This window comes from Elaeis guineensis, chromosome 4 (assembly GCF_000442705.2).
Source record: "Elaeis guineensis isolate ETL-2024a chromosome 4, EG11, whole genome shotgun sequence".
Lineage (NCBI taxonomy): Eukaryota > Viridiplantae > Streptophyta > Magnoliopsida > Arecales > Arecaceae > Elaeis > Elaeis guineensis.
In genome coordinates, this window is record NC_025996.2 from 24,542,101 (window position 1) to 24,562,902 (window position 20,802).

General features: G+C 32.5%; 1 long non-coding RNA gene across 2 annotated transcripts; it reads left to right on the forward strand.

The window, feature by feature from the left end:
* Window positions 1-9,254: 9,254 nt before the first annotated feature.
* Window positions 9,255-20,067, forward strand: LOC140857208 (uncharacterized). 2 transcript variants are annotated; one of them, XR_012140770.1, is made up of 3 exons: window positions 9,255-9,458; window positions 17,130-17,420; window positions 19,716-20,067. It is a non-coding gene; the product is annotated as an uncharacterized lncRNA (long non-coding RNA). The 2 variants fall into 2 exon arrangements; XR_012140769.1 differs by lacking the exon at window positions 19,716-20,067 and adding an exon at window positions 16,028-16,147 and having other exon boundaries at window positions 17,130-19,709.
* The last annotated feature ends 735 nt before the right edge of the window (window positions 20,068-20,802 follow it).

Consider the following 20,802-nt stretch of genomic DNA (forward strand, 5'->3'; position numbering starts at 1 on the left):
CTTGCTTTCTTCAGTTACATATGGTAGTTAATGAGTTTTATAAAATTAAAAAGTCAAAAGATTATAAAATAATCCAGGACCCCATAACTCCTAACAAAATTGATCTTTCTATTTCATAGATTTTCAAGATTATTTGTTTTCTCTCATGACGTTTGTGCTCATCTCATCTCTCGTGGTATCACTTTCTCTCCATGTCTCGTGCTAGCCATTGGGTTTTTAGTTTGGTATTGTGTCAAATCATCATTTCTATCTTTTTGTTCTTACTTGTACTGTGGTTGTTGCGTAAATGTAATATGATGCAGTAATTTGATTAGATCTATATTGCTGAGATTAATTATTTTTTATTTCAAAAAATAGCTTTTTGATGTCCGAAACATCTAAGCATGGAAAATCTAACTTATAATTTTTTAAAAAAATTATTTATGTGAGATTATAAAGATATGTAAGTTTTAGGTTATAGCATTGTATAGCAATAGAAACAATTGTATACATATTATCTCATTGTTACTTTTTCTTCTTTGTATTTGACCCTCTAAGGTTATAATCTTTGGCTCTAATTAGAAAACTAAAGAAGTACCGATTAGGCCTTAGAGCAAGAACAAATAAAAAATTACATCATTCACATCCTCATCGCCAAATCAGCCGATTGCTTTTGATTGTTATTTAAGTGATGGGCATAAAATAGTCTATGCTTTGAATTTTTTCATAATTTTGCTACTATCTAGTCAGAAGTTAAAGAGTTAATAGAGAAGTAACTGAATTATTGTTCTCTATTTTTGAGTAAAAATTCAAGTATTTAGAAGCCCACCATCGACTCACTTTAAGATCAGTTTTGATGCAATGTTATTAGTAGCAATGGTAAAGCTGAATTTGTTATCCACATACTAGATTCTAGGCCAATCATAGCTCATGGAGTCATCCACCATCCCAGGTGCTAAGTTGTAGGTGGCTTAGATTGGTATCACTTATGTGGAATTGACATAGAGAATTGATTATTTTGTTATTGAGGAAGACACGACCACGGTAAGAAGTCGGATTTGAGAACTCTTGAGAGAAGGTATCACATATCCACTTATGACTGATATCTCAAAATTATTGAAGGAGATACATCTCTGGATATTAAGCACATCTACAAGGAAGTGAATAGTGCTGCTGATTGAGTTATCTCCTTTGTAGTAAAGTATTCGAGTGAAGTACTATGGATCGATTAGGGAACTACTTCTTAATTGTTCTATGATTTTTTATTTTTGATCTTTTTGATTGTACTTATGCCAGATTTGCATAAATATTTCATCTTATAAAAAAAAAAAAAAAAAAAAAACTCGAGCATCTCTTTTGTGTCACACCACCTAATATATATAATGCAGAGGTATATGTGTCCCAATCCTTCCTTTTGCAGAAGGGATTAGGTTTTTGCCAAATTAGCCATAAAATTTTAAGAGTACGACGGCCATCCTTTGATTTCAAATTTGAATTTAAAGGACAACCACAAGAAGTGAACGTAGCAGCATCAAAGAAAGCGATGGTTTGCAGTCTAAGGTTGCTATCAATATGGAAAGCTCGGGACTATTTGTGCTGTCTCAGATTATTGACTGCTAATAATTTATTCACAATGAGCGAAATCAAAAAGAAAAATGTTTTTGTTGCATTGATCAGATCTCAAAAACTAGATAATATAACCTCCAGATGTTTAAATAATAAATAAAAATATATAAAAAATAAAAAAAATGAATACATGGTTTAGTGATTGCCTCTAACAAATGAAATCAAGAATAGGGAGCTTTTCCAATGAAACTTAGTTAAGCCAATTGGTATTCCCCAATCATGCACTAGTGAGAGGTTTTATATTCATGGCCAAAAAATTGCATTTCCATCATATTTTCTAAAAATAATTACAAAGTTATATGTTATAAGATTTTTTGTTGAGTATGGCACGAAGATTCAATCCCAATATTCTTAGCACAAAATATTAATTTAATGCCAAACTCATACGGAAACATGGAACACCACATAAAAATATATTTGAAAATATAATTTTATATTTTTTTCCTAAAAATAAAAATTTCATTAGTCTCTTGGAAATTAGAAATTTTTTGTGGATAACTCTTCGATCAAGCACAAAAAGCCAAATGTCACTCGAGCAGGAAGCTTCTATATCCAATATTTCTACCATAAAGCTCCAAAGTGAAAAGACCTTGGCATACGGTTCTTGAAGGTCGAAAATATTCATATTATGTTTTGACACAAATCAAGGTTTAGGGTTGAAAGATATGAAAGAAAATAGTAGGCAAGGATCAATAATTGCTAATTCATTTGATCAACACCTTTTCTTTTTTTTCTAAATAAAATATAAAATAAAATTTGAAAAGCAATATATTTCATTTCATGGCCAACCCTAGCCTCTATACGTCTATCTTTTGTTACATAATTAAGAGTAAATTATCTCAACATCTTGGCTACTTGGCATTGCATACAAGCAAGGGCAGCATGCACTAGTGCCTTCAGACGGTGGTCTTGTTTCACAGTCTACATCAATACACACAAGAATGATTTAATATGCATAGCTGTATTTTTTTGGTAGCTATGTCTGTTTTTTTTTAAAATAAATTTCTAATCGTAGCCATAGCCCTCCCCTCTTCTCATAAAAAATAATAATAATAAAAAAAATCTAATCATGCTAAGTAATTAAGACCTTAAAATTTCTAATTGAATTTGGCGCATGGTTCTCCCACCAACTTCCTTCTCTTTGATTCCATTTTTTTCCGTCGGCAAAGAAGACGCTTAAATTCAAGTCTTCACCAAAAATATTCTCATGTGATGAGACCGGAGAAGGATTTTAATCGGGTGACGTGAGACAACGAAGGGGAACTTCGAGCTAACACGTAATGAATTGGTAATAGAAAGCTCCAGGATGAAAGGATAAGGGAAACGGTTGGTGGTGGCAAAGCAGACAGAGAAAGTGGAAGGTGGAAAAACCAACAAGAGTGGAGAAATTGCTGGACTTGTTCACATACAGTGCACTGCTAAGCTGTGCCGAACGATAACGGAAATGGTCACTCATATTGCTTCCTAAGTTCAGCAAGCGATAAGAAGAGACAATGAAAAAGATGGTACGCCGAATGCTGGATCTAGTGGCCCCTTACTTTTGTATTGCCATGTTCTTTTGTTGGGCAAGTGTCGCCTTCCATGCTTAGCCTGGAAAATGATCAAACGACTGCCTAACAACTTCCACCTTGCATGAGCAGATATAAGCTAACCAATTATAGACATCCAACACTTCAGGATTAATGGTTTCCAGAAAACCCTGCATTTTCTTTCGTACAACTTAGGGTGCGTAGATTGCAGCCAGATCCCATTAATCAACTACTATTGTAGTAATTCAGGCATTAAATATCCATATGTACGGGAAGCACATGTGGCCTAACCCGCTTTCTCATTCGTTCCTTTGCACCGTCTCATTCACGGCACTTGAGAACCAAACAAATCCCTTAACGTGTCAGTCCTCGGGACCGGTAAAATATGATCCGGTACATCAATTCAATTTATATTTAATTTATCATAAATTTAAATTATAAATAAATAAATTTATTTAATTTATTTAATAATTAAATTAAATTTTAAATATTTAATTTATTTAATCTATTTAATATTCAGATCGAATTGAATCAGATAATCTATTTAACCTGTTTAATCTATTTATGATCCATTTAATCTGTTTTAACCTGTTTAACCCATTTAAGATATGTTTAACCTATTTAAAACTTGTTTAATCTGTTTCTGATCCATTTAATCTAACATGTTTAATCTGTTTAATCTAATTTGATCTATTTAATAAATAAATTTAACAGGTTGGGTCGGATTACCTGTTTAATAAACAGGTTGGATTCATATTTCAATTTTTGATCTGTTTAATAAACAGGTTGGATTTGAATTGATGATTTTCTGACCCGATTTATTTATGATCCGATCCATTTATGATCCGATCCGATCTAATTGCCACCCCTATCAGTCTCTCAACCATGTATAGAATTAAAGCATTGCTTTATGTTACTTTCGGCATCTTTTATCCTTTAACAGCACCCATTCTTTTGTAGATAAATATTATTAAAAAATTAATCAATTTTTTTATTGATCAATTTATTCATATTCTCATATTTTTCAAGATGAATAAATTATTTTTAATAGATAGCATTCACTTATAAAATAAAGAAAAAATTTTATTCATTTAAGAGATAGCCAAATCAAATTTTTAACCGTCAGTAAAGTGGATATCTAATTTTATTCTTAAAATATCTCATCTTATTTTTAATGCCTCTATCATTCAATATCTAATAACACAGTTATTCACTTTCCCCAAATATAAAAAATATAAAGGATCTATTTTTTGGTTAGGGGTAATCTGGTATGGAAAAATGAATCTCATATCAGATTACCATGTTTGATATAAAAAATAGAAGAGGAGGATGGCAAAAAAATTGATGGGTCCTATGTTTATTTTTCGGAGAAAGAAGGTAAAACAATACCATTAGAGATTCGTATTTGATAAATTTTCGAGTGGTGATAATTTATGCTTGACAAAAATACTTCTAATAAAGCTGTATATAAAATTATTGAATTTATTCTGATATTTTTTTTCAAATTCATTCAATAAAGAATTTTTACAAAAAAAAAAGAAGAAAATGGCATTATACAAAAGGTCATGTGATTATAATTATTATATAAAAATTAATTAAAGATGATAATATTATTTTAGTATTTAAAAATTATTTTATATTTAAGAGTATATTTATAAATTTGATTATATTCCTGTATAGATTTATCTCTAATCAAACGTAGTAATCTTTTTCAAATATTATTTTTGAAGTAATTTTTTCACTAACTAAATATAATAAAAATTATTTTCCTCTACAATTATTTTTTCAGATAAATAATTTTTAAAAATTATCGGATTATCTCATAATTTGATATATCCCAACTAAACGAATCCAAAAGATATCATGAAAAATATGAATAAATTTTAACTACTTAACTAAAAAAGTAATAATGCAAAAAAACATGAATAGTATATTTCAAACCATTTTTCTATGTATAAAAGAATATGATTAAAACTTTTTCTATCTAAATATTACTAAAAAATATTTATCTAAAAAAATATAAATTTTTAAATAAAATTTTTAACCAAAAAATGAGTCTTTAGTTATTAATAATTTGAAGCTAAAGATCCGAAGCCAGCCATCATCCCTTGTCTTGACTTGGAGCCACTAGCTACTAACCAAATGACAACCCCACTTTGGAACCTGTGGGGCATTTTTGTCTTCTGAGGAGGACTCCAGCGGGGGCCCTGGGCATTTTTGAGGTCTCCACGACGCTGCAGCAGCACGTGCTCCGGGTCGGGGCCTCCAAACCTTACATCATGGGAAGGAAGAAAGAAAAAGCAACAGACACATGTGGCCCTTCCCCACACTTCTTTTCTTCCTCTCATTCTTCCCCCCTAAATGTAGCCCCTCCCCACACTTCTCATCTTCCTCCCATCATTCTTCCCCCCTAACGGCATGGATTACACGACTCAAAAGTTCTATTTGTCGATAAAATTGTAGATAGTTAGGCGTTCCGAGTGTAAGACGACAACAATTGCTTGCACGTAATTGCTTATTGATACTTTTGTCTTTGAACTATCGAGGGGCATCTTTCCAGACTGGTGCCTGGGAAAGGAATGCATGGACATTGATGTATGCTTTTTTTTTTTTTGTTTTATCATCAATTTTCCATAAATATATGTTTCTCTTGCTCTTTCTTTAACTCGGTGGAGTAATACTTTTTTAATTATTAAAGAATAAAATGTCTCTATGATAAGATTCAGAAGGGAGCGGTTCCAAGAGGCATTGCAATATGCTAGCAACAAAAAATATTATAATAATCAAAGTATTGGAATATTTAAGATTTATTTAGATGATTAGACTATAAATCTTATGGGATTCATGGATTGGATCGGTATAACTAGCAAAAAATTCTAGCAAAAAATTCAAGACTGGGCAAGATCTATATTTATAAATATCTAAGAGGGTATTTGGAGTGAGCCGGTTCGAATTCCATGGGAAGAACAAAAAGAATTTATTATTGATCGACTTCAAAGATAATTTTGAATATTTATGAATATATATTTTGTTCAATCTTAATTTGTAATTCTATGATTTTATTGATTATATTGTCTTGATCTATGAATTTTATAAAATTTTCAATCTAATTATCCAAGCAGGCCCATGGGGATTTTTTTGGACACTAGAGAGATATTGTAGGCAAGATTTTGAGTTCACACAAACTTCAGAAGGAGATGATTTTCTTGCTATGGGCAGACCACTGGCATCACCATCATCAGAAAATAAATTCGGGGAAAAAAATTATTGACTAAAAGGATTAAATTTAGATGCAGATATTCCCGTATAATTACCCGTATCATTGACAGGTTTAGGAGTGGTGCAAGTGGGCCTTTTAGGTCATCAAAATAATGAGCTTTTCTTTGATTATATCAAAAGAACTTCTTTGTGCACCCGGGCGGTATAGAAAATCCGATGTCGAGTGTACTATCTCGTCTGATTGGTCTACATAGTCATTACTTTCTAACGCATATTTAATATCTGCAGATCGATTTTTTCGTATAAAAATTTTGTATGACGAAAATATCTCTACTTTTTGAAAAAATTTATGACATTCTGTAGCGTAATAAAGTCCAGAATGTCATAATATGGTCTAAGATATCATAATTTGAAAGAGATATTTTTGTCTAATTATTTTTCAATACGCATTTAATGCCTGCAGATCAATTTTTTTGTTTAAAAATTTTGAATGGTAAAAAATGATGAAAATACTCCTATTTTTTAGAAAAAAATTATGATATCCTGTGCATGTTATATACGCAGGATGTCATAATATGAATATAGAATGTTATAATTTTTTCAAAGAGCAGGAGCATTTTCATCATACAAAATTTTTAAACGAAAAAGTCGATCAGCAAGCAGGCATTAAATTGGAAAGTGGTGACTACATAGACCAATTGGATGAGGCGGTGCACTCCATGTCGGATTTTCTACACCGCCCGCTATGCACAAAGAATTTTGCTTATATCAGTTAGAGAAATTCTTTGTGCACCGCAGGCGATGTAGAAAATCTGACGTAGAGCACACAATCTTGTCCGATTGATTCATGTAGTCACCATTTTTTCAACGTGTATTTAATACCTACAGGTCGGCTTTTTGTTTAAGAATTTTGTATGACGAAAATATCCCGTTCTTTAGAAAAAATTATGACATCCTGTGGCATAATATGATCCAAGATATCATAATATGAATGGGGCATTTTTATCTAACCACTTTTCAATGCGTATTTAATGTCGCAGTTTTACTTTTTCATTTAAAATTTTGAATGACAAAAATATTTCTGTTCTTTGAAAAAAATTATGACATTCTGTACATATATGACATCTTGCATTATATTATGATATCCAGTGAATAAAAATTATAATTTTCTGCGTGCAGAATGTCATAATATTAACATATAATGTCATAATTTTTTAAAAAATAAGAGTATTTTCATATACAAAATTTAAATAAAAAAATTAATTTATAGATATTAAATATATATTAAAAATAATAATTATGTAGACTAATTAGATAAGATGGTGTGCTTCACGTTGGATTTTTTACGCTACCAGAATTCCGCTATCAGTCAAGATGATTCGTTGGGGCTATGGGACAAAATATTGTGCGGGTCCATGATTAAAGACCTGAATCTAAAAGATGCTGGCCCAATCTTCAACCGGACTGCGGCCCTATTAATTTGGTGGTCCCAAATAGTACAGCCTTACAAGGCCTCATTGGAGCTGCTTTGACTCATTGAGACTCGATCAATGGGCATAAAATTCAATCAGTCTTGCCAAACAGGCCTGAGCTGATCCAGTCCATCCTAAACAATTGGCCTTATTAGGCAGTGTGTTCTTGTAGTAGGTCTAATTTTATGAGAGACAGATACAATCAGTCCAGCCCCTCTGGATGATACTTACTGCGGCGCAGAATCCATCCATGTCTAATTTTCACAGCTCTAGGAGCTCTCTCTACCAACTCTTAGAAAACCCAATTAGTAGGGCTAGGTAGGTTGTTGGCTAGAAAAATATAGAAGGAAAATAAGATCAATTTATTAGTTTTTGTTGGCTAGAAATTATTTATCATCGCTGCTTGGTGAGCCGAGGGTATGTTTACATCCTATCAACAAAAGCAATCAAATTGGTTTAACCATCGGAATGCAGAAAACCCATATTTGAGATGCATGCAAGTCTGTAACTATTCTGGCAAATCCAAAATTCTTAATGGTGCTCTCATATGTTCTGTGCCCAACTGTTCAAGACATGGAGGCTGGTCTCAACATCACCCAGTGTCTCTAATAATCAGCAGTTATTTGAAGCCCTTGAGAAAGAGGAAACGGGTGCAGAATGTATCAAAGATGAGTTTTTTTCTCCGAGCTGTTTGGGGAGATCGTGCTTAGGTCCAACGGAAGTGGTGTACGATCTGTGCCCAACTTTCAAACCTGGGTCATGAAATTGGACCAAGAATACCAGGCCTTAGACGCAGTATAACGATCTTTTTGGGCCTGATTCCAATGAATGGGACGAAATTTCAACGTAATGGTGTACGATACGTATATGGGAAAGAATAAAGCAAGGAAACTGGTGATGAGAAACAGAAAATGTAATGGTCTTGAATACGTGTAGTAAAAGCGAAAAGAAAAGAAAAGAAATGGGAGATGAAAAAAGAAGAGAAACATGAATGAAGAGAAAGGAAAAGAAAAGAACTTGGAATATAAGAGAAAAAAGAGAAGGGAAGGAGAATTTTCTTCCTCCAGATTTCTCCACCTTTTAAGAGATTAGAAAAAGGGATTACGAGAGAAACTATTTTTTTCCAGTCCTTTTCTCCTCTCTCGTAATTTACCATCCTAGATCACATTTTCTCTTCTTCACCAAGCACTTGGAGGCCCAGCTCCAACAGCTTATTTGGCCCGTTAAGGTATTACAATTTTGCAACGGTCGTTACGTGTTTTAGGAAACCGTTATTTATTTGTAACGCAAAATAACCCGTAATAACCCATTATAACGGCGCCTATCTCATAGCCGTTACGTTACTCAGGAAAGAAACCCTTCTCCCCGCGATGGTATGTGATATAACGGCAAAGGCACGAAGGTGTTACGATGATCGCGTTTATTTAGAGCACCGCCTTAAGCCGCTATAAATATTTGATCACCACTGTTGGCCACGCGCTCCTCTTTGAATCCCCTGCTGCCCGCTCTGCCCTTTCTGGGAGCAGCCCTCATTTCCCTTCTCTCCTCGATTTTCTTCTCCCCGCTTTCACTTTCTTGTCGAAACCCTCGAGGCCGAGCTAGGACTCAACAGATGCCGCCGATCTTCCCCAAGGTAAGCTTCGGTCCTAACTGCTCCTCTCTTTCCAACTCGATCCATCTCGTTGTTGACTAATATGTCAATTTTTTGAATCCATTCGAAAGATCGGACGGGTTCTTGGTCGAGAAAATTTTCCGGTATTCATCTACTTTGAAGTCTACAGCTACGGGATGAAGGATCCAATAACGACTGCTAATCCTTTCAAGTGGATGAAGGTTTCGATTTTTTGATCTCCTACTTCCTCTTTTTCTCTTCTTTTCTCTCCTTTTCTTCTTGAATTGATCTGGGGTTCTTGCGAACTATTTGAGATTTCTAAGATCCGTCCCGGTTTGACCCCAAATATCCAATTTATCTTCTTACTTTCTTAATCTCTTCTCCTTCTTAGAAAAGATCCGCTGCTTTCCGTATCATCTTCAGGCAGGCCAAGCTACACATGAATGATTCTTGGTATCTTCTCTTTCTTATCTCCTCTCCTTTTTCTTGCGTTGGCCTGAGATAGTTGCGAACTGTTTTAGATAGAACCCTAGAAACCCACTTTGACAACGTGGGAAACCATAGATATGAGATTTTGGTTTCTTCCTCATTCTAACCTCAGAAGGACATATGCAATTCTTCTTGTTTGTCAAGATGTGAGATCTCTGAGATCCTCTTGCTTCTAAACCTAACCCTAGAAAACCAAATTCTTTTTATTCTTTTGTGCTACATAAGATATCTGAGATTCCTTGAGGCTCTAATATTGAATTAAAGTTATGGTAGTCTTTCTTTTGAAGGTGAATTTGACCTAAGTTTTGAGTCCTATGGCAATGTTTTCTAGTCAGTTTGACGTTCTTGGCAAATGGATTGAGGGGTTCTCAACCAACGATTACTCAGTTGTTCCCTTCTATTTATTTCTTGCATTAACTTCAAAATTTTTTTCGCCTCCATCTTTTACTTCATGGTGTCCCTTAACTAGTAGAAAGGTTTGGCGCCGTTTACTACTATTCTTTCTCTGGGGGATTCTACAGATCATATTCAGTATGGTTAAATGCTTTCAAGAGAGATTTTTTCAGTTGTTAGAGTTGGTGGAAATATAAGAACATGCACGTTGACATTTGTTTCGTAGACAAACATGTGAAAGAGGCACAATATAAAACTCGTGGAAATTGTTACTAGTGTCGAGCAGCCCAAGGATGATGAATCTGTCAATCTAAACTTGCAAGACCTTGGAAACAAGGATCAGGGCTAAGATTATCTAGGCGAGATTACTTAATCAATAAAAAATAATAGTAGTTGACAGCTTGTTTGTGAAGTACAAGTATAGGTAGTTTTTCTTAACTTGATTGATGATATTTTTTTCCTTCAGATTTTCCTTCTTGGACTTATGGGTTACATCAACTAAAATGCTTTGCTATCAACCTGACTGCGTATTTAACTTGTAGTCTTGCAATTGACTTTGTATTTCCACTTTACCTTTTGCAGAAATATGTCTCTGTTAATTTTTTTCATAATTTAAGTATCAGATGTTATATGAATCCTAGACATTTATTTGTTTATTTTTCCATTAGCTGTATGCATTTTATTTTATGTTCTTTTACATTTTCTTATGAATTATTTTTGAGCTGATTAATTTCTTTGGTCCCTTTTTTTTACTTTTTTTTTTGACTACACTTTTTGAGTCTTAAATAATTTTATTCAATTGTTAAATCATGTTTATGTACATTTCATTTCCAAATGTTTTAGCTTTTTCATCCTATAAAGCGATCATTACTTTCAGTTTGAATCTTCTTTCCTTGCATTTTTAGAATTTTCTTTTGTTTATTGAATATTTCAAAGTATCATGACATTTTTAATTATCAGTTATCTCATTTACTCAGATCTGTGTACATTTCATTTCCATTTGATTTGACTTCTTCTATACTATGGCTGGGTTATTTCTTTTTTTTTTTTTCATTTCATTTCTATAAATGTTTCATTTCTTATATTTCTTCTCAATTTTTTCTTTTGTTTACTGAAAACTTCAAATTATATCAATATTTTCATTTTCATTTCAAGTTTTTTCTTTTCCTTGATGTGTATTTTTGCCTTTTGCTTTCTTGTTTTCTTATTTCTATTATTTATTTTTTGAATTTGATTTATTTGTTTAATTAATCTCTTTTATTTCAGTGGCTTCTTTCTTTTAACTTGATTCTTTCACATTAGTAGAATTGTTTTGTTGGCATTAATTCTTGTTCCTTATTGGAATCGGTACATTCTATATTAATGTGGTTTCTTTCATAATTTTAACCTTTCTTTCTTATTCTTTTTTGTATTTTTTTGTTATTTTCTAGAATTTTCCAAATATATCATTTCATTTTTATGTGTTAAAATTTGTATTTTATTAATTTGTATTTTTGCTTTTATGTTCTTTTACATTTTCTTCTTAGTTTTTTTGATTGATTTCTCAAATGTTTGTTTTTCTAATTTGAGTGTTTCTTTTTTCATCTTTTGCTTGATCCTCCCTTTTAATAAATTTATTTTTCTGAATTATTTGATCATCTTTTTTGACCTTTTTTATTTTATGTCACATAGATGGGCTTGTTTGACCAATAAAGCCATTCCTTTCTCATTTCGTTTAATGCTTGTTTTACTTTTCAAATATGTTGTAGTTGTTGATTGAAAATCTATATTTTTTTCATTATTAGAAGTTTAAAGTAATCTTCTTCATTCTTTTGAATTTCACTCTGAAGTTGTGTTTTCTGGTTGATTCTTTTTTTTAAATAGGTCCTACCATTTTCAACTTATATTCTTGTTTTCAAGTTATATATTTTCTTTTTCTTTTTCTTTTTCAAATTTTTAATTTTTCTTGATGTGTAGTTTTGGCTTTTGTTTTCTTATGTTTTATTAATAATTTTGTGAACATGATTTATTGATTTAATTAATTTCTCTTATTTTAGTGGCTGCTTTCTTTTTCTCGATTCCCAATTCTTAACAAATTTTTTTTTTTGCTATTATTAATTCTAGTTCTTTATTGGAATGATACATTTTATTTCCAAATTATTTAGCTATTTCAATTAGTTAAACTGGTTTCTTTCTTAATTTTAAGTTCTTTTCTTGTACTTCTTCTATATTTCTCTTTGATTTATTAAATATTTTGAAATTAATAAATTTTTATTTTTATATTTGAGGATTTCTATTTTATTGATTTTTCCTTTGCTTTTGTATTCATTTACATTTTCTTTTTAGTTTTTTTTTTTGATTTTCTTTTAAATGTTTGTTTTTCTTATTTGAGTGTTTCTTTTTTCATCTTTTCCTTGATCCTTACATTTCATGCTATATCGGTATTTTTATTTTCTTTTTCAAGATTTTAATTTTCCTTGATGTGTATTGTTGCCTTTTTTTCTTTCTTTCTTATGTTTTCATTATTAATTTTTGAAGTTGATTTATTTGTTTAATTAAATTCTGTTATTTCATTGGCTTGTTTCTTTTTACCCGATTCCTTTCCTTAGTAAATTTGCTTGTTGACATAAATTCTTGTTCTTTACTGGAATTTTTGCATGTTATTCCAAATGATTTAGTTATTTCAATCAGTTAAAGTGGCTTCTTTCATTATTTTGACCTTTCTTTTTCTTGTACTTTTTCTAGATTTTTCTTTCATTGATTAAAGACTTCTAAATTAGTTTTTCACTTTTATATTCGACAAGTTGTAATTTGATGATTTTTGTTTCTTTTGTGTTCTTTTAGATTTTGTTTGATTGTTTTTTCAAATATTAGTTTTTCTGATTGGTGTTTTTCTTTTTTCCTTTTTCATTGATCCTCCTCTTTAATAAATATATTTTTTGTATTGTCGAATTATCTTTTTTGGCCTTTTTATTTTGTTTTAAATTGATTGATTTCTTTGAAATATAAAGCTATTCCTTTTCCCTGTTTTACCTTTCCAAAGTATTATCTTTGTTGATTGAAAAATCTATATTGTTTTTTCATTGTTACAAGTTTAAAGTAATCTTTTTCATTTTTTGGGATTTTCCTGTGAAGTATTTCTACTCGATTCATTTTTCTTACTTTTATACTTTCAAGTTATATTTTGGTTTCAAGTTATATCAGCATTTTCATTTTGTTTTTCAGTTTTTTTGTTTCCTTTGTTTGTTTAATTATTGCTTTCTTATTTCAATGGCTCTTTCTTTTCACTTGATTTCTGCATTATACTAACTTAATTTTGCTTGCATTATTTCTTATTCTTTATTGGAATTAATGTATTTTAATTCAAATGATTTAGCTATTGATTAAAGTGGTCGCTTTCATAATTTTAAGCTTCGCTTCTTGCACTTCTTCTGATTTTTCTTTCATTTTTTGCAGATTTTCAAATAATTCAGTTTTTATTTTTATGTAGGAAGATTTGTATTTTCGTGATTTTTGTTTTTGCTTGTGTTCTTTTACATTTTGTTTTTAGTTCTTTAATTTTTTTCCCCAAAATGTTGGTTTTTTTATTTGAGTGTTTCTTTTTTAATTTTTTTTCCCTTGATCCTCCTTTTTAATAAATTTGTTTTGCTGAATTACTGAATCATCTTTTTTGGCCTTGTTTATTTTACCTTAAATAGATTGGCTTCTTTGACCTATAAAGCCTTTCGGTTGTCATTTCATTTAATGCTTATTTTATTTTACAAAGTATTAGTTTTGTTGATTGGATAATCTTTATTATTTTTTCACTATTAGAAGCTTAATGTAATCTATTTCATCTTTTTTTGAATTTCATTATGAAGTTATGTTTTTTGGTTGATTTATTTTTTTAGGGCCTGTTTGGATATTCCTAAAGGATTGGGCTGAAAATTCTGCAGGATTTGTGGAGTAGGCCGCCCATTTAAGTATGGCTCTATTAACCAAACACCTTCTTGTTCAAATCCTGTGGGAAGAAAAAGAAAATAGACCTCCATTGGTCTTTTTTTTTCCCTTCTTGTAGCCCAAGGGTTGGGATTTGGCTGGGAATTGGTGAGGCCCCAGGAGATGCAAGCTAGATAGGCCAATAGGTCCGATTCTTGCAAGATTTTTGGTCCGATCCTATGGAAATACCCTAACTGACTCTTACTTTATCCTTTTCAAACTATGTTCCAGTTTTGTTACCTCCTATTTAAATCATTAAACCACACTTTTTATGTTTGTTCCTCAACCTAGTTTTTCTTAAGTTGTATTTTAGACATGGAACCTATTCTGGTGAAAAATGTATTAAATGAATTCCCTTTTCTATAAACCTCTGGATTATCACTAATTCTTGCTGTTGTTGTTGTTGTAATCACAACTTAAGGCTGATGGTTTCACCCTATAAGATGGGGTTAATAGTGGTGAGTTATTAATTTACCTTGTGGCTTTTGCATTTGAATAAAGTGTTCAATTGTTCCTGTTTGAGTGACTAAAGCATTAGCCCGATAGTGATAGCTAAGGACTTTGGATGTGTGCGTTTGCTAGCAAGAAAGAACGATTTGGAAAATCTGTGCAAATGTGGTGCTTCTCCAAAGCATTATCATTATCTATTAGCATGGAGTTTCTTTTCTAATTTGAGACTGAAACAATAAACATGTTGGTTTTCAAATCTTCATGGCTTCTGGAAGATTATGGTCTAGAATCCTTGGGTCACCTTACTTTTGCATGTTGATAACCTTGGAAGATTTAGGTTCTAACACATTTGGTGTCTTCAGTAAATTGCTAGCTGGTTATATTTTGAGAATTATGTTACTATATTTGTTCTTGTATCAAAGACAAAGTGTAGACTTGGATTGGTAAGTCTAACTTAGTTATGTGCTTTTGCTTTGTGGTGTAAATAAGAGATAAATAAATGCATTTGATTGGTATGAACACTTATGCTTGCATGCCTTTTTATGAAACCAATAAACCGGCATCAGCCCCACCATCCCCTTTGAAATTTGAACTACTGTACAGTGTGCAATTCCCTTTAAAGCCCTGCCAACTCCCAACCCTCCACATTCCATAAAGCCCATGATTGCCTTTCGCTTTCTCTGCTGTTAGTTTCCATCTGTCTCCAATCTTGTTAACAGTGTGTCCACAAGGTAAAGACCAAGCTAAGGCTCCCTCAACTGTCCCCACTGTCTCAAGGAAAGGTATTATTCTAATTTTTTTATTTTTTTGGTCTCCTGTCTTCTCGCTGCTGCACTTTTTTTGGGTAAGCTGGGAGACTGATCTCCTATATTCTTTTGAAAACTTTGAAGATTCTTGGAACCACCAGCTTGACATTATATTGGTCTCTGTTCTTGAGAGAAGAGCAGCAGCAGGAACAATGAAAATAATAGAAGAGGATTGTGAACTCCTCTGAGAAGTCAATTGTTTCTTTCCATTAATCTCATGTCTTGTCTCTCTATTCTGCCCATTGGACTGATCATTATTTGTTTCAGCTCAAATCCTAGAGACTCACTTTGATGCCATGTCAACATCTTGGATCATTGTATGAAATATCTAATTTACTTTACAGTCAGACAATCCTCCTATATATTTCCTCTCCAGTTCAAGATATGATATTTGTGATTGTGCCAGGTCTACCCTTGAATTCAAGCCATCATTTTTATGATCTGTTTCAGATAAAACCTCACTTGACAACAGCATTACTTGATTGTGGTATATAGGTACCTCTTGTTCTATAATCAGAAAACTCTTCAAGTATCTGTTCTAGTTTTCTCCTAGACCAGAGGTATCTGAAATGTGTTTTGGACTGATCTGTAGGAAACTCGAGCAGCATCAACAAGGTGAGAAATCCAATTTGGATTTTTGTTGGTCCCACACCTTTTTTGGGTGCATCTGTTTCCATATACCTTACTTTTGTTTTTATTTTTTTATTTATTTTCTGGACATATATCTTATCTGTGCATAGGCATAACATGCATTCCAAATTAGGGTCCTAGAACTAAATGTTTCAGTTGGATGTATGGTTAGTTGTGGTATGACTTAGGACTACGCTTCATCGTGGGATTGTTTCCATTGTATAATCAAGATTTAGCACAACGACTACCCTATTTTTCTACTTACTAGCAATTTCAACTCCAATTATGTGATGTGTAAATTTTAGGACCAAGGCCTAGTTCAAAGGTTTTAGCATTTTTGTCTTTATGATACTCCAAGCATCAAGAAGAAATTAGATAAGAGAATGGCAGACAGTCATAATTTCATGTAGTACATAGGCTCTGATCATTGCTGGTAGGTCCTGTTCATTTGCTTTAGAGGATGATACCTAGAGTATGTTTTAAGTGCTGTAAGTTGGTATCAGTTATTCTGCTACTTCTATTTGTGTTCTGTTTCTTTAGTCATTGCTAATGGTAATGACATGATGTGGAAAATTATCATTACATTTAGGGATGCAGACTGGTCAAAAAAACTTGTTGCTGTAAAGTAACCCAGCACTTGGTGCTGGGGATAATGATGGGGCATGCTTCAAGGAGTGGATACAGGGAATAACATCAATAGTTTTGATAATGCATTTCATTAGCATAATTATCACCTATTCTGTATACTGTTGGACCATGAAATGTGCTGAAAAGTCCTAGGATATATTTACAGGAATTTTATACTCAAGTTATGTTGGGAATCTTAATAAATCTTCACACAATGTAGCTTTGTTCTTCCATAGCTAGTTTAATCTGCACTGTATTGTCGTTTTCCTTTTGTAGATTGTTCTTTTCGTAATATGACACATTTCGAATCTGTCATGTCTGCTGACATTGTGCTTTCCAGGATTCTATTTCTTCAGTGCTGACTAGTGCAACAAGAATCCTGTCAGTGGTACAACTTACATTCTTGAAATTTCAAGCCATAACCATCTTTTGGACTTGATTATTACATTTTCATTAACGAATTCACAAAATGCAGTTTCTACCAGAGCATCAGCTTTGGTATTATTTTTTTCTTATTCGAGGGATAAGCATTATGTAGCATATAATGATGATGCGTTGCTGGATGGTGCTTCTGTATCTCACTTTAGTGCTTTGCGTTAGGGATTTTCAAGAAGCCTTGTGTTCTTTGAAGGTATGGTCACTCGTTATCCGCATCAAGGTTGTTGCCCATCTGTGATCCCTAGTACTCATGGGCATTAAGTCCCAGATTTTTTCAGGTTTTGATATATTGTCAACAACTTGGTATATATGCGTGGCCATTTATGTGGGGAGATCATGCAAGAGACTTCTAAATTTTCATAGCCCTACTAAAAGTGTAGTTTTCTAGTAAAGTTAACTCATTAAAATTTGATGTCTTATGAAGTAAAATATACAACCTCGATATATTGTAATGACCTTGATTCCTTCCTGCGGTACATGAATGATCCACACTGTTGATGCTTTATATGGTACTTCAAGTTGATTGCTAGTTTTCTTAGGCAGTTGAAGGTTTAGTCCAATGTAATTTACTAATTTTCCTTACAGAACAAAATCATTATGTGAGTTTGTTCTCTGTACTGGTTCATGATTTCCCTGCTCTGAGCGAATCAGGTAACTAGAGAAATATCCGTAAAGTCTAATTGAAATAGTTGTGGTATCATTTGTTAACCTTGACTTAATTCTGTAAATTATGATGCCAATAGAGAGTTTTATGAATTTTCTGCTTACACGTTGTAATTATTAATTACCATGTTGACAAATTACAGGAGGTGTGCACATTAGATTCAAATGCCGTTCAAGCTGAAATCAAGAGTTTTGCAACTGTTTTTATGTTGAGAAAGGTTCTCTTGATATATAGACCGGAAATGAAGTTGGCTGGATCAATTTTGGTTTTTAATAGGGGCTTAAATTAGATATCTCATTGCATGCACATAAGTTAATATATAGTCAAAATCAGTGGATGTAACATAATTGGCTCACTTTGAGTTGAGGAAGGAATGGGAAAAGAATGTTATATCGCAAACCATCAACCCCTCTTTTTCTCAATTGTTGCCAGTTGCCAGCATCACCACCGGCCATGACCACTTCATGTGGTTGTCTACCATATTGCACTGGTTTTCTTTCTGTATTTTGCCAATAATTCCTATCAGCCACCTCTGCCCTCCACCTTCCATCAGGCATCACCACCACCACCACCACTGCTATTAACAGCCCTGGCCTCTCTTGCTGATACTCCCATAGGCCACCACCTCCCCTGACCATTTCTCATTGATGTTCTTACCAACCAATACTACCACCTCGACTTTTTACTCTGCCCTCCTTGGATCCTTCCTCTCCATAATCCACGTAGTCTCCATTCTTTCCACCTTTGTAAGTCCTTTTGCCGCTACTGCCAGTTTTTGCTTATCGATCATCCTCACAGGCTACTGTCAGGTCTTCACTTACCCTGATAAACAAGTTCCCTCATCCTTTGTAGGTTGTTGGCAATAACTTTTGCTGTCCAACTTTTCTCCTTGCTTGGCATCCTCTCCCTCTCATAATAAGGTACCTAGCAAAATATTCATTTACGTCATGATAATAATTGTCATAGTTTTGTTTCAAACTGTTGATGCTTACATATGGCTTGTTTATTTTTTTCATGTCATGCACTCTTGTTTGTATGGTGCATGATGTCACTTTTCTTTCGAAATATCATGTAGTCATGTGGGCTTTCTTTAACCTGTTCTATAATATTTTTGTATGGTTCATGAAGTGGCTTTTCTTAGGACTACCATGTAGGACTTTTGTGTACCTGTTTTTGGGTTCTCTCATATCATGACTTGTCTTTTAGATTGTTATATAATATTATTATAAGCTTCTTATGTACTTGTTTTCTACAATCTTTGTTGAGCCTTTACCGGGGACTATTGTGAAAGATCATGTATGTGTTCCTATGGCCTATGTCATGGACTATTATATACTTGTGTTTGCATTGCTCATTTGTGGCTCATATATGGAGTGGTTAAACTTATTATATATTTATATAGCTATGTCATGGTTTTTCTGATGTTGTCACTAAGGATGGATACATACTTGCGTCAATATGGTCCATGCCATGGCTTATATACGGCTTGGTTGGTTAAAACCTTTTGTGCTAGCATTTGTTTGGTTCATTTTGTGGGTTTCCTTTTGGATGATTATATAGGATTGCTATGAACTTATTTTATGGTTGTCTAGCATATGGCTTGTGTCAAGGCTTTACTCGCGAATAATATTGCAGGAACATCACATATTCATATTCCTATGGCTCATGTTGCAGCTTATATATAGCTTGGTTAGCTAAAACTTGTCATGTATTCGTATTTGCGCATCTCATGATATGGTTTTGATTTTTCACTACCATGTATTAGATAATTATCAGCTTACTATATAGTTTTTCTATGCCTTATTATCATGGATGCGGCTATAGGCTCGTCAAAGGGGGAGGCAGCATTGGTGTGGCATTGTTCGGTAGAGGATATTGCATGCGCCAAAAGCTGAAATGATCCTTCATGTTTTGGAACCCTAAAGTGGAAAATGGGTGGATGCCTTCTTGGTGTATTGAGAGGAGAGATGGTTAGTTGTAACATGGCATACCTACGTCATGATAACGGAGGACTTAGGAAGCTTGATACTTAGTATGACAAAGAACCACCAAGACTTATGTGGATACTTGAGGATTTCTTATGGATTTTTTTAAATTTTTCATAATTTAAGTATCAGATGTTGTATGAATCCTTGACATTTATTTGTTTATCTTTCCATTGATGTAAGCATTTTATTTAATGTTCTTTTACATTTTCTTATGAATTATTTTTGAGCTGATTAATTTCTTTGGTCCCTTGTTTTCCTTTTTTTTTTTTTGACTACTCTTTTTAGGGTTGAATAATTTTATTCAATTATTAAATCATATTTATATACATTTTATTTCCAAATGTTTTAGCTTTTTCCATCCTATAGAGCAATCATTTCTTTCATTTTGAATCTTCTTTCCTTGCATTTTAAGAATTTTCTTTTGTTTATTGAAGATCTTAAAGTATAATGACATTTTCAATTATTAGTCATGTTATTTACTCAGATTTGTACATTTCATTTCCAGTTGATTTGACTTCTTTAATACTATGATTGGGTTATTTCTTTTTTTTTTTAAAGCTTCATTTCTTATATTTCTTCTCAATTTTTTCTTTTGTTTTTTGAAAATTTCAAATTATATCAATATCTTCATTTTCATTTCAAGTTTTTTTTTCCCTTGATGTGTATTTTTGCTTGTTGCTTTCTTGTTTTCTTATTTCTATTATTAATTTTTTGAATTGGATTTATTTTTTTATTGATCTTTTTTATTTCAATGGCTTCTTTCTTTTAACTTGATTCTTTCACATTAGGAGAATTATTTTGCTGGCATTAATTCTTATTCTTTATGGAATGGAAACATTCTATATCCAAATGATCTATTAAAGTGGTTTCCTTCGTAATTTTAACCTTTCTTTCTTATTCTTTTTTGTATTTTATTTGTTATT